At 35.8% G+C, this 14,680-nt stretch overlaps 1 pseudogene; it reads right to left on the bottom strand.

Annotated features, from left to right (window-relative positions):
- Window positions 1-860: 860 nt before the first annotated feature.
- Window positions 861-14,680, bottom strand: part of LOC129553108 (KATNB1-like protein 1) — a 53,046-nt pseudogene continuing 39,226 nt past the window's right edge.

Raw genomic sequence — 14,680 nt, 5'->3', positions numbered from 1 at the left:
ACATTGCTGATATTTCTCCCAGTAATCTTGATTCCATCTTGTGAGTCATTCAGCACAGCATTTTGCATGATGTACTCTGCATGTAAGTTAAATAACCAGGTGGACAGTACACAGCCTTGACATATTTCTTTCTCAACGTTGAACCAGTCCATTGTTCCATGTCTGGTTCTAATGGACTATAGCCAACCAGGCTTCTCTGTCCATGGAATTCTCCAAGCAAGACAGTTGGAGTGAGTAGTCGTTCCCTTCTCTGGGGGATCTTCTTGACCCAGGGGTCAAACCTGGGTCTCCTGCATCGCAGGCAGATTATTAACTGTCTGAACCACAGGGGATGCAACTGAGCACAGTGTTATTGGCAATACTGAATGCTTACCAATAATTAGGCATTTATAGCCCACAACAAATGAAGTAAACTTTTAAAATATTACTGTATGTGTATTCTTCTCAATCATTTAATTTATATTTGATGATTTTGGTGGTGTTGTAGTTCAGTTCCTAAGTTATGTCCAACTCTTTGTGACCCCATGAACTGTGGCAGGCCAGGCTCCTCTGCCTCCACTGTCACCCAGAAGCTTTTGGTGGTTTGGTTACATTACACAAAAATTAACAACTTCTTGAACTTCACCGACTCTGTGGACATGAGTTTGAGTGAACTCCGGGAGTTCGTGATGGACAGGGAGGCCTGGCGTGCTGTGATTCATGGGGTTGCGGAGAGTCAGACACGACTGAGGGACTGAACTGAACTTTTCCAGGTTGCTGTGTGCATGTGCAAATGTAAATTTTATGAAAATTTGAATAAAACTCCCAGCTTAGAAATAAACATAATAACACCATTGAAACTCTATCTATAATTGATGTGATCAGTAGCCTCTTAAAGTTCCCTGCCGCTCCCCTCCCCTGCCCCGGGAAAGAAGAGATGCCTTCATGGTCTTCTGTGTGGGTTCCCCGAGGCAGCCGTGACTGCCCCACCGACCAAGGCTTAAACCGCAGGCAGACGGGAGTCCGCGGCCTCGGTTCCTCCCTGGGCCGCCCTCTGCCGTCCGCTTGGGGGCGCCGTCTTCCCTCGGCATCTCTGTCTGTCTCCAGTTGTCCTTTTGCATCAGGACGTAGGACCTGTTGATAAGGACCTTCCCTGACAACCTCTTAGTAACTCGATTTCCTCGGTGAAGACCCGACTCCCAGTCAGGTCTCGCCCAAAGGTGCGGGGGGTCAGGACCCCCACATCTGAGTTCCAGACGAGCCCACGACAGCGTCCATTGATGTGGACAGTATCAATCAGTTACCATTGATGTGATCTTAGGGAATTGGCCTATTTCACTTCTGTGTATATGAAATGAGGATAGTCTTACAGTATGAACAGTCATACATAAACACTTAGTAACTTGCCTTCCTAAAATTAAACAATGAGTAGTATCATAATTATCACATAAATACATGCAACATTTAAAAAGAGAATTTTGCATTCACACACACTATATATATATATTACATACATGTTATCATAGACAAATATATGCATATTTGGCATTTATGCCAAATAAACATGGCATAGTATTTGTTATGCATGACAAAGATGTTATGCATAATGCTATTTTATTTTTTTAATAATTATTAATCAATATTTTCTAGATTTGAAGAGTTGTAGTTTAGCTTTTATTACATACTGTCAGATATTTAAAATTATTATCAATATTTATGGACATTTTATAGAATTGGCTTTGTGTAGTCTGACAACTTTTATTAAAACTTGAAACAGTATATATTTGCTTTCCTGCAAAATTATAGCAACATATTTTTAAGATGTAATCATGGGTATAATGATTATATTTGGAATTGTATCATAGTCCTCAATTAACTATTGGCTTTCTCTTCAAGAAAATAACAGGCTAGAACTTCTTTGCCTGTTTGGAGTATGTGTATTAAATATTTATCATTTAATATGTTTCAGGTGGAATTATATTTTCATATATTATTCATTCTGTCTTTCATTTCTCTGTAATTACTGAATTTTTGAATAGTCTTATTTTTAATCTGAGTGGAATAAAATATTTAATCACTAAGGTATTTTATTCTGCAACAGGTATCTACAAGAACTTATAATTTACCTTTTATCAATGATTTAAACCACATTATTTTCAGAAAAGTTTTCCTTTAAGTGTGTTATTATGTCTTTTATCTGATACTTATGATCATTTTTTTCTATTTTTAAGCATTACCTATTTTCCCTCAAATGTGTGTACTATTATAATGTATTATATTGTATTATAATGTATTATATTTTATCATAATGTAATTGTGAACACTTGAGAAATTGTATTTCTCTTTCTATGCTTATTTTATTTACATATTTAAAATAAAATTTAAAATATCTTTTAAGATTTTTTTCATACTACTTTGAATACTTGGACAGAATAAATTAAATTTTCATGATAATATGATAAAATGATAAATCAATACACTTTCAGGGCTTTCTTGTGGCACAGATGGTAAAGAGTCCACCTGCCATGCAGGGACTTGGGTTCCTTGGAGAAGGAAATGACAACCCAGTCCAGTATTCTTGCCTGGAGAATTACATGGACAGAGGAGCCTGGTGGGCTACAGTTCACTGGGGTGGCAAAGAGTCGGATATGACTAAGTGACTAACACAATAATTTTTATATGCTTCCAAAAGGAACCTACAAGTTTAGTCTGCTATATATAATTTGGATGAATGTTTGTTCTCTGCATAATTTCTGTAAAAATAGATTAATTCTCTTACTTCAAAATCCAATGATAAAACAAAACCCTACAAAATGTTTTCAAACACTAGTCTCCATATTGAGTTACTTTTTATACATTTGATCATTTATTGTCCTTGTTGATCTGAAACGTGATATAGTCAAATTGTTGCAAGTAATTGACTTATTATATATAACAGTTGATGCCTTCGAACTGTGGTGCTGAAGACTCCTATAAGTCTCTTGGACAGCAAGGATATCAAACCAGTCAAGCTTAAGGGAAAACAACCTTAAATACTGGTTGGAAGGACTGATGTTGAGGCTGAAGCTCCAGTAATTTGGTCATCTGATGCGAACAGCCGACTCATTGGAAAAGTCCCTGATGCTGGGAAAGATTGAGGGTAGGAGGAGAAGACGGTGTCAGAGGATGAGATGGCTGGATGGCATCACCAATGCAATAGGTATGAACTTGGGCAAACTTCAGGAGATGGTGAGGGACAGGGAGGTCTGGCATGCTGCAGTTCATGGGGGTCACAAAGAGTCAGATACAACTGGGTGACTGAACAACAAACAGTGTAACAGATACACAGTCTAAAGTTGTTAAATACACACAAATAAAAATAATCTTCATTTTAAATTAAGATTACTTTGATTTGTTTATATTTTTAATTGATATGTTAAACAGTACCATTACTTTACCATTAGTACCAGTGTTGCTGATTCCAAATGTCTATAACCTACTATCTTTAGGATTTTCTGTTACAAAGCAGAATATATAGTATTCATTGAAAGACCACACCTGGTAATGAAAAGAAATACTTAGAAGCATAGACTCATTACAGGGCTGTTCCCTCAAAAGCAATGAGAAATAGTAGGTAAGATAAAAGGTATACACAAAGCTTAATTTTTTTTCCTTGTTTTAGTGCATTAATGCTGATCCTCAAATAATTTTTCAGATCTCATTACAGAGTATTAGTGAAGGTTCCTAGAAAAATAGTGTAATTGGAAAAACATTTGAGTGAACTTCTGACATTTAAAAATATTCTAATTTACTATAGGATGTCGAAAAACCTTGGATCTAGTCATATTTTGCCCTAATTATCTCTTAGAAGAGAAGTTCAGCTGTGAGTTTTTCCTCTGACATATTCTATTCTGTTTCTTAATTGTAGGCTGGCCCACACTAGGATAAAAGTGATTAACAAAGCTAGTATATGTCATAGGAACTAGAGAATGGAGATACTTTGGTTGTAGAATTGTGGGATATAGGAACAGAATCAAAGAAAAGAAGATTTTCCTAAGTTAAGCATGGGCAGCACAAGACACTCACTGATGTTTTATTCAGACAAAATTGCTTTTTAGTTTCTCAAGAATTCAGGTTCACAGCTGCTTACATCTCCCTGTGGTGAAAATCCATGGAGGTTACATTATCTGTCCATTGCAAAATCAAACTCTTCTGTCCCTTTTCTTTTAAAATAATAAACTGGAGAATTTTTGGTGAAGAGATGATTCAGAAATTAAAAAAAAAAACAACCTGTAATCTGCCTTCTTGCTTTTATTTCATAATTGGTTGCAAAAAGTCACATCAAAATAAAAGTTCTTAAAACACTGCAGCTTCCCCAATGAAAAAAATCACCCTGCTTAATTAACTATTGGTAAGAAATTATATGGAATCCCTACACTGATGAATTATAATGGTAGGCAAGGGCTGTCAAGTTCTGACTGTTTAAATTTAAAAAGTCACCACACACTTTGGTTGGAAAATCTTTGACAAATTTAATGATATAATTTTATACATGCTCATTTAAGTTAGCATCTATATTATCTATATACAATTGTAAATTCTACTCAACTAACATTTATGAGGATAAATGATAATATCATCCTTATGCTACAATTTAAAATCTGATATACTGTAACAAGTTTATAGTCTTCTATGTTAATTTTTATATATTAATTTTTAATTTCTTTTATGAAACTTTAAATTCAGATTTATTGAGCTTATATTTTGAATTATGGTTATTTCAGAAAAATATTACAATGATAGTAAGAACAGTTTTTTAAAATAATTATAATTTATTTTTACTTTACAATATTGTATTGGTTTTGCCATACATTGACTTGAATCCACCATGAATGTACATGTGTTCCCCATCCTGAACTCCCCTCCCACCTCCCTTCCCATATCATCCCTCTGGGTCATTCCAGTACACCAGCCCCGAGCACCCCGTATCATGCATCGAACCTGGACTGGCGATTCATTTCACATGATATTTTATGTATTTCAATGCCATTCTCCCAAATCATCCCACCCTCACCCTCTCCCACAGAGTCCAAAAGACTGTTCTATACATCTGTGTCTCTTTTGCAGTCTCGTATACAGGGTCAATGTTACCTTCTTTCTAAATTCCATATATATGTATTAGTATACTCTATTGGTGTTTTTCTTTCTGGCTCACTTCACTCTGTGTAATAGGCTCCAGTTTCATCCACCTCATTAGCACTGATTCAAATGTATTCTTTTTAATTGCTGAGTAATAGTCCATTATGTATATGTACCAAAGCTTTCTTATCCATTCATCTGCTGATGAACAACTAGGTTGCTTCCATGTCCTGGCTATTATAAACAGTGATGCTATGAACCCTGGGGTACATATGTCTCTTTCAATTCTGGTTTCCTCGGTGTGTATACCCAGCAGTGGGATTGCTCAGTCTTATGGCAGTTCTCTTTCCAGTTTTTTAAGGAATCTCCACACTGTTCTCCATAGTGGCTGTACTAGTTTACATTCCCACCAACAGTGTAAGAAAGTTCCCTTTTCTCCTCACCCTCTCCAGCATTTATTGCTTGTAGACTTTTGGATAGCAGCCATTCTGACTGGTGTGAAGTGGTACTTCATTATGGTTTTGATTTGCCTTTCTCTGATAATGAGTGATGTTGAGCATCTTTTCATGTGTTTGTTAGCCATCTGTATGTCTTCTTTGGAGAAATGTCTGTTTAGTTTTTTGGCCCATTTTTTGATTGGGTCATTTATTTTTCTGGAATTGAGCTGCAGGTGTTGCTTGTATATTTTTGAGATTAATTCTTTGTCAGTTGCTTTGTTTGCTATTACTTTCTCCCATTCTGAAGGCTGTCTTTTCACCTTGTTTATAGTTTCCTTTGTTGTGCAGAAACTTTTAATTTTAATTAGGTCCCATTTTTTTTATTTTTTATTTTATTTCCATTATTCTGGGAGGTGGGTCATAGAGTATCCTGATGTGGTTTATGTCGGAGAGTGTTTTGCCTATGTTTTCCTTTAGGAGTTTAATAGTTTCTGGTCTTACATTTAGATCTTTAATCCATTTTGAGTTTACTTTTGTGTATGGTGTTAGGAAGTGTTCTAGTTTCATTCTTTTACAAGTGGTTGACCAGTTTTCCCAACACCACTTGTTAAAGAGATTGTCTTTTCTCCATTGTATATTCTTGCCTCCTTTGTCAAAGATAAGGTGTCCATAGGTGCGTGGATTTATCTCTGGGCTTTCTATTTTACAATGATAGCAAGAACTTTTTAAATTTAAAAGATTGCTTAAAAAGATATTGCCAACTTACAGGTAATTTTTTTATTCCAAATTTTGTATCAAATACATATAGGCTAAACTAAAGAACTGATAAGGTAGAAAATCATGCCCCACAAAATTTCTGAAGAGATTATATTTTTCATATTATGCTTGCATTACTGAAAAACTACCTTTATTACTGATTTAGCTCTTTGTTCTAACTATAACAAATATATATATTTTAGCACAAGTATATTTTGGTTGAAATGTGATTCAATTTACTGACTCAGTTATAGTTGGATATTATGGGAAACACTATAAGAAAGTATTTGCAAATTAATAAAAAAATATCTTTGGTCACAGGTACTGTATTTGTTATATTTTAATAATTTTTAAAAATTTATTCAAAACTGTGTTCTAATATAATTTAAATAAGTATTAGAGTTATTTAATAGTGATTTAAATTTAGTTTTTCCTATGTATCTAAATTTTGTTTTAATTACTTTAATTTTTTTAATTTTATAAATAAATTTCAGGTGGGTCATATCAATTCTGTTTCACAAACTATAAAATGCATTCTTCAGCTGAAAAGAAGAATTATATTTCCACTTAGTTCTGTTTTCCATTTGTCTATTTTTATAGTCAATAATGTGGTCGAATTTTGGTTATCATGGATGCTGTTTCATTTGTTCTACAGGAACTATACTCTTTGTACCATATGAATACTTCTTTATGTTAGACATAATTGTAACTTGACAACATTTTATCCACTACAAAGTATAACATATATTTTTAAATATGCTCCTCTTCATACCAGAAGGTAATCTTGTGAGATGAAGATAGCCAATATTGATATCTCTATTCTACAGGTGAGGAAATTGTTTCAGAAATGCAAAATTGTTTCAATTATTCATGTGCTGAGAAAAGTAGTGATCAATCCAAGTTTTATGTTCAAGGCTCTTTTTCCAAGTAGAGAATCATACAAAACAGAAAGGACTCAGAGTTTTATTTAATGATACATTTTTATAACTAGCAATTTTTATGTCCCTAAGTTTCCCAATAAACGGTCATGATTTCACATCATTGAACATAAAACGAAGGGGTGGTGTAGAGGAAGGAAAGACAAAAACAACATGAAATAATCTAACTTAATGCCAGATTCTCATCCTTCAAAAGTCATTAAACGTATGAAAAGACAGTGTTATAATCATTCCAAATAAACACACTGCTTTTGCTTTTCACTTTATTTTTCTTATTTACTTTCATGATTCACTTTGTCTTCTGAAATACTTCTAAAATATACACAAAGGAGAGTTTTAATAGTTATCAATTCTTGAAGAGAGTTGACATCAGTACCTTTTTCCATCTAATCATCCAATATTATAGGAGGGTTAGGCAGATATAATTTTGTTATTTGGTTGCTCAGTCATGTCTGACTTTTGCGACCCCAGGGACTGCAGCACTCAAGGCTTCCCTGTCCACAATATCCCAGAGCTTATTCAAACTCACGTCCATTGAGTCAGTGATACGATCCAACCATCTCATCCTCTGTCATCCTCTTCTTCTCTTGCCTTCAATCTTTCCCAGCATCAGGGTCTTTTCTAATGAGTTGACTCTTTGCATCAAAAGAGCCAAAGTATTGGAGTATCAGCTTCAGCATCAGCCCTTCCAATGAATATTCAGGACTGATTTCCTTTATGATTTACTGGTTTGATCTCCTTGCTGTCCAAAGGACTCTCCAGCATCTTCTCCAACACCACAGTTCGAAAACAATTCTTCAGCACTCAGCCTTCTTCATGGTCCAACTTTCACACCCATATCTGACTACTGAAAAATCCATACCTTTGACTGTGGACCTTTGTTTGCAAAGTATTGTCTCTGCTTTATCACACACTATCTAGGCTGGTCACAGCTTTTCTTCCAAGGAGCAAATATCTTTTAATTTCATGGCTGCAGTCACCATCTGCAGTCATTTTGGAGCACCCAAAAATAAATCTGTCACTGTTTCCATTGTTTTCATGTCTATTTGCCATGAAGTGATGGGCCCAGATGTCATGATCTTATTTTTACCATGAATCATAAAGAAGGATAGGGGCTAATTTTTTTTATCATATTTTAAATAATTATTTAATATAATCAAAAATTCAGTAAGTATGCTAATTTCCAATTTACATCACAGAAATTGCAATATGTTTGAATCATCATCCAAAAACAACCCTTTCACTTTCTTTGCTTGAAAGGTGTCTGTAGTTTTAGTGTATATGTCCTTTTATTTTTTTGGCTTCTTTCTATCTTTTTCCCTCTTTTAACTTCCCTATATGTATTTTGCTAGAGAAAACTTTGGAGATTTACAGCTGTGTTGAGTGAATCCTCCTGGCATAGCTGTAGTTATAAATTAAAGATCATATCAAAACTCTTGAACAAATTCAAGTTGTATTTCTTTCTTGAGGGAAGTGTCAAGAAAGCACCATATATAACTTCTATTATAATATGTAATATCAGGTCTTTTTGTGTTTAGAGCATTTGAATATAATAGTTGATAGGTTTCATTTGCTTTCTGGGTATGTGTGTGTTGAGAGCTATTATCAGTCATAAGGATGCTATTGTATTCTATATTCTTTGTGTATGTAGAATAACTGTAATTTCATGCTTTTTTTCACTCATGTATAACTTGACATTACTTCTCTTAAAATTTATCAAGGAGGGAGAAGTCAACAGAGCTTTTCTAGCATCTCATTGGTAAAATCTCCTTTTTCTTTTAATTTAAGAATTGTTTTAAATATGATTTCTTTCTTCCTAAAATCTGCTTTCTCTGCACCTATGTTCTTGCCTGGAGAATCCCAGGGATGGGGGAGCCTGGTGGGCTTCCGTCTATGGGGTCAAACAGAGTCGGACACGACTGAAGTGACTTAGCAGCAGCAGCAGCATGCTGCTCCCATATTTTTATCCTGACACTTTCTTTTTACCTTTCTTCTCACAAAGAGAGTGGAAAAGAGTGAAATATACATGTATAGAGATTAAATTAATGTTTAATTAATGTTAATGTATAAATGAGTGAAAAAATCTAAATTACAGTTATTCTACATACAAAAAGAATATAGAACACAATAATATGCTCATGACTAATAATAGCCCTAGAAAATATGAAAAAGGAAATTAAGAAATGTAGGCTAGAGGGAGAAGTCAAATCCATACTTCTAGTTGGAGTCATCAAGAATGAGATAACAGGGGAAATCATGATAACAAGTGTTTAATAAATTTGTCCAGAATTAAGCAGAGACGCCTTTTACAAAATAAGTATACTATTTTGACAGGTAGAAGAAAGGAAGGGAAGGAGGAAGGGAGGGGAAGATGGTAAATAAAGAAAAAAGTTGAGAAAAAATTTGGGAGTGCAAACTTCATACCTTTTCAAAGTATAGGAATGTAGAGTTGATCAGAGGAAGAAACCAAACCAAAGGTAAGCCTATACCCCGAAGGTAAGGCCTTCCCTGGTGACTCAGTGGCTAAGAATCTGCCTGCCAATGCAGGAGACTTGCATTCAGTCCCTCAGTTGGGAAAATCCCCTGGAAAAAGAAATGGCAACCCACTCCAGTATTCTTACCTGGGAAATCCTATAGGCAGAGGAGCCTGGCGGGCTACAGTCCATGGGGTCCCAAAAGAGTAGGACATGACTTAGCAACTAAACAACAAGCCAGCAGGTAGTTTGGAGACTGTCAGACTGCTACTATATAAGGAGAAATGAGCAAGTACTGGTTATGAGCTGTTAAGGGAAGAGAATGACTTTGGACAAGGTTGATCTTTGAAACTGAGCCAGAATCTGAATAAGCTGACACGCAGTTGGAGGCAATCTGCTGATCATACCCCCACATTGATATGGACAGCTAAATCCTTCGTTAAAGGAAATGTGGAAAGTTCATATCCTGATCTACTGTACTGCTTCATTAGACTTGCTATCTGGAGATCAAGTATTCAGTGGTATCAATGCTCTTATTGCACTATTGAAATGCCTGTAAAGATCTCTGCTTTTTAACTGAATTCAGATACAGCATAAAACAAGACACAAACTGAGAAAAGAGCAATATCTATTTTTAATAAACTGTACTAAAGGATTTTTATATATCAAAAAGAAAAAGATTAATAGTCTGGGAGGGGGGAGGAAAGTAACAAAGGACTTGGTTTCCAAAAAACATGTATAAAGGTCTAAATCCTGTTGAAATATGACCAGTTACACTTAAAAGAAGAGAAATACATATTTTCCTTCAATGGGAAGGCAGTCATTGGCAATCAGTTTTGTGAAGTACAAAATATCTATAATATTCACAGTGTGGACAAGTATGTGAACAGTTCTCTTGCACATTACTGAATTATATGGAAAATTGGGTAAAACATTCTTCCAGGACATTCAGGAATATCCATCAAAATGAAAAATGAACTATATGTTTTCCCCAGCTTTTTTATGTATTTATGTTAGAAATATACTTGATTTTGGGGAAAAAATATCCGTTATGGACAATTGAAAACCAGTGTCTACCAATATAGACTTTGTTTATGACACTTTCAAATAGTTAAATAAGGTACAAATATTAGAAGAAAGATGGGTATATGTACTAAAAGGAAATTTATTAACAGGACTAACATCCTTTCCAAAACAGTCCATCTCATTAAAAAGAGCAAGGTATATAAGTGCATATTCATAGGCTCAGTTCAGTTCAGTTCAGTCATGCAGTCATGTCCGACTTTTTGCGACCCCATGAATCACAGCACGCCAGGCCTCCCTGTCCATCACCAACTCCCAGAGTTCACTCAAACTCATGTCCATCGAGTAGGTGATGCCATCCAGCCATCTCATCCTCTGTCGTGCCCTTCTCCTCCTGCCCCCAGTCCCTCCCAGCATTAGAGCCTTTTCCAGTGAGTCAACTCGTCGCATTAGGTGGCCAAAGTATTGGGGTTTCAGCTTTAGCATTAGTCCTTCCAATGAACACCCAGGACTGATCTCCTTTAGAATGGACTAGTTTGATCTCCTTGCAGTCCAAGGGACCCTCAAGAGTCTTCTCCAGCACCACAGTTCAAAAGCATCAATTCTTCAGTGCTCAGCTTTCTTCACAGTCCACCTCTCACATCCATACAAGACTACTGGAAAAACCATAACCTTGACTAGACGGACCTTTGGCAAAGTAATGTCTCTGCTTTTTAATATGCTATCTAGGTTGGTCATAACTTTCCTTCCAAGGAGTAAGCGTCTTTTAATTTCATGGCTGCGATCAGCATCCGCAGTGATTTTGGAGCCCCGAAAATAAAGTCTGACACTGTTTCCACTGTTTGTCCATCTATTTCCCATGAAGTGATGGGACCAGATGCCATGATCTTTGTTTTCTGAATGTTGAGCTTAAGCCAACTTTTCACTCTCCTCTTTCACGTTCATCAAGAGGCTCTTTAGTTCCTCTCCACTTTCTGCCGTAAGTGTGGTATTGACTTCCCTGGTGGTTCAGCCTGTAAAACGTCTGCCTATATTGTGGGAGACCTGGGTTCAAACCCTAGGTCGGGAAGATCTCCTGGAGAAGGAAATGGCAACCCACTCCAGTATTCTTGCTTCCCCCCCAGAAAAAAGTGGCTCAAAGAATTTCATAGGCTAGTTGTGTTAAATGTATGCATATCTTCACAAACAAGCCTAAATTAGAAACCAACAGTCACACACTATGTGAAAATTTGAATTACTTCTATTGTTAATATATAAAGCTATTTCTTAAAACAAGTCCCCTTTCTGTTAATGGCCTAAAACTTCATCATAGTAGAAGAGCACAATTGCTCCTTTTAAAAAACATAGTATTTTTGCTGTTATTTATTTTATATCATCTTTATATGTGTGCATTGTTGTTTAGTCGCTAAATCATGTCTGACTCTTGTGATCCCAAGGACTATAGCCCGCCAGGCTTCTTTGTCCAAGGGATTTCCCAAGAAAGAATACCGGAATGGGTTGCCATTTCCTTCTGCAGGAAAATTTCCCGACCCCAGGGGATTGATTCAATACCTCTGCATCTTCTAGTTGTCAGGTGGATTCTTTACCACTGAGCCACCTGGGAATCCCCTTTATATGTGTACCTTAACATATTTTGCCAAATTCTCAACTTCCTTGTGGTTGTCAGTTTCAGCCATGACTCACAATGCTCCCCAGCTCCTGGTATTCATACTCTGATGACTCTGCTTCCCATGTGCGACTGGGCCTATTGACTTGCTTATGACAAAAAATATTTGGCAAAAGTGATGAAGATTATTTCCAAGATTAGTTTTTAAAAGTGTGTGCATTTCATTTTGTTTGGATTTTCTATCTATTTCTCTGTTCCACCTGGCAAGAAACTTGGAAACTTTCAGGTGACAGCCCACAAGAAGCTGAATTCTGTCAATGGCCTTTCGAGTGGTTAGTGAGGGTATATAGGAAGTGTCCTCTCCTCCTCCCCAGCAAGTAAATCAAGTCAGTCAAACCTAAAGGAAATCAACTCTGAATATTCATTGGAAGGAATGATGCTGAAGCTGAAGCCCCAATACTTTGGCTACCTGATGTGAAGATCCAACTCAATGAAAAAGACCCTGATGCTGGGAAAGATTGAAGGCAGGAGAAGGGGCTGACAGAGGTCAAGATGGTTGGATGGCATCACCAAATCAATGGACATGAGTTTGAGCAAGCTCCAGGAAATAGAGAAAGACAAGGAAGTATTGCAGTCCCTGAGGTCACAAAGAGTTGGACACGACTTAGCCACTGAACAATGAGCAACCTTCCCTAGTTGAGTTTTCATGTAAGATTAAATAATCTAGAAGGACAATTGAAAAGTTTTGAGAGACATTGTAGTTGAGGACCTAACTAAGCTGTAGCCAGATTTCTGAATCATTGACACTGCAATGTAATAAATATGTATTGTTTCAGATCATTAAATTTTGGTGAATATGTTATGTAGCAATAGATAATAAGGACACATGTCAAAAGTCAATATTTGGCCAAAGACAAATATCATTGTGATAAAATATACTCCTGGACAATATGAATAAATTTAAACATTGAATAGAATATAAAAAATAATATTTTACATAGTATTTTATACAGATTCTATAATATTATATAGAATCCTGTATAATTTTAATAGGATACATTAGATAAATGGTTTTCAAAGGGTGAATGGTAGATCAGTGACATCAGAATTGAGGAAAATTTAGAAATGCACATCTCAGGCTCGATGTCAGACCTAACAAACTGGAAATTCTTGTTGTAGAGACCAGTAATCTATTTTACCAAGTGTTCTACATAATTCTGATATAAAACTCACCAAAGTTTAAGTGGATTAAAAAAGCAAAAGTTCAATTATTGAATGGTTAGAAAGGGGTGAGGGGCTAAGAAGGGGGCCTGTAAGATGAGCTTGTTCTTAAAAACTAGGTTGATAACAGAGTCACCATTTTCTGATGGCCAGATATCAACATGCATTTTCAAGGTTTATTTAGGTTATAGGTTATTTCACCACAAACCATTACCGAACTTAGTGGCTTTAAAAAATTCAAGACTTTACTCTATCTCATAAGCTTTTCAGTTGACTAGGTAGTTTTTCCAATGGTCTTGCCTTGGTTCACTCATGCTTCTACATCTAGTTAGTAACTACTGTGTTGCAAAGTCCAAGATGATCTCAAATGCATGGTGCAAGAACAACTAGAGGACTGAATCTAACTCTGTCTGCCCATGATCTCTCTACATCATATAGTCTGGTTTGACTATCTTTAGATGGACTCTGGCTTAAAAGACAGCAATAAGCACCCAGGGGCCTTCCAGACTTGGCCTGAAACTGTCATAGGTTCACTTTCATTACATTTTATTAGGATAGGAACCAAAAATGCCACCCAAATTCTAGGGAAAAAGAAAATATAGAGTTCCTTTCCAGATGAGAGGAAAAGCATGCACATACAAGGAGGAGAGAAATTGTTGGTTGACCATCTTAAAAGAAAAACTTTCCCAGAATTTATTGTAACCAGAGAATAAATGTCTCAAGTCATCATTTAAATGTTTCAGGCCAGAAATTATACATAACCCTTCTCTAATATTCTTTTTTAGAATTATTCAAATGGTACCACATAATTTCAAATAATAGAGTGCATTTGTGTACCCTGCAGAATGATTAAATTGGTGAATGCTAACAATGTCTACTCCAAAAAAGATTCACTTTCATATGAATTTCAGTATTGGTGATGTTAATAATATAACCATAAAGCCATTTTGTGTTCCTTTCTATGTTTCCTATGTTGTAAATAACCACGACAATGACTAATGTATTCTTTACCTTTTAAATCTGAAGATTCAGTTGCAGGAAATGATTCCTGTGATTGCTGAGAGAAGGGTGGCCCACTGCTTTTAAATGTATTTCCTAAAATTTTTCAGAGGCATATTTAAAATTATT

The sequence above is a fragment of the Moschus berezovskii genome, chromosome 18, assembly GCF_049115385.1.
Source record: "Moschus berezovskii isolate FMDL1 chromosome 18, NW_MosBer_1.0, whole genome shotgun sequence".
Classification (NCBI taxonomy): Eukaryota; Metazoa; Chordata; class Mammalia; order Artiodactyla; family Moschidae; genus Moschus; species Moschus berezovskii.
This window is presented reverse-complemented; position numbering and strand designations above follow the sequence as displayed.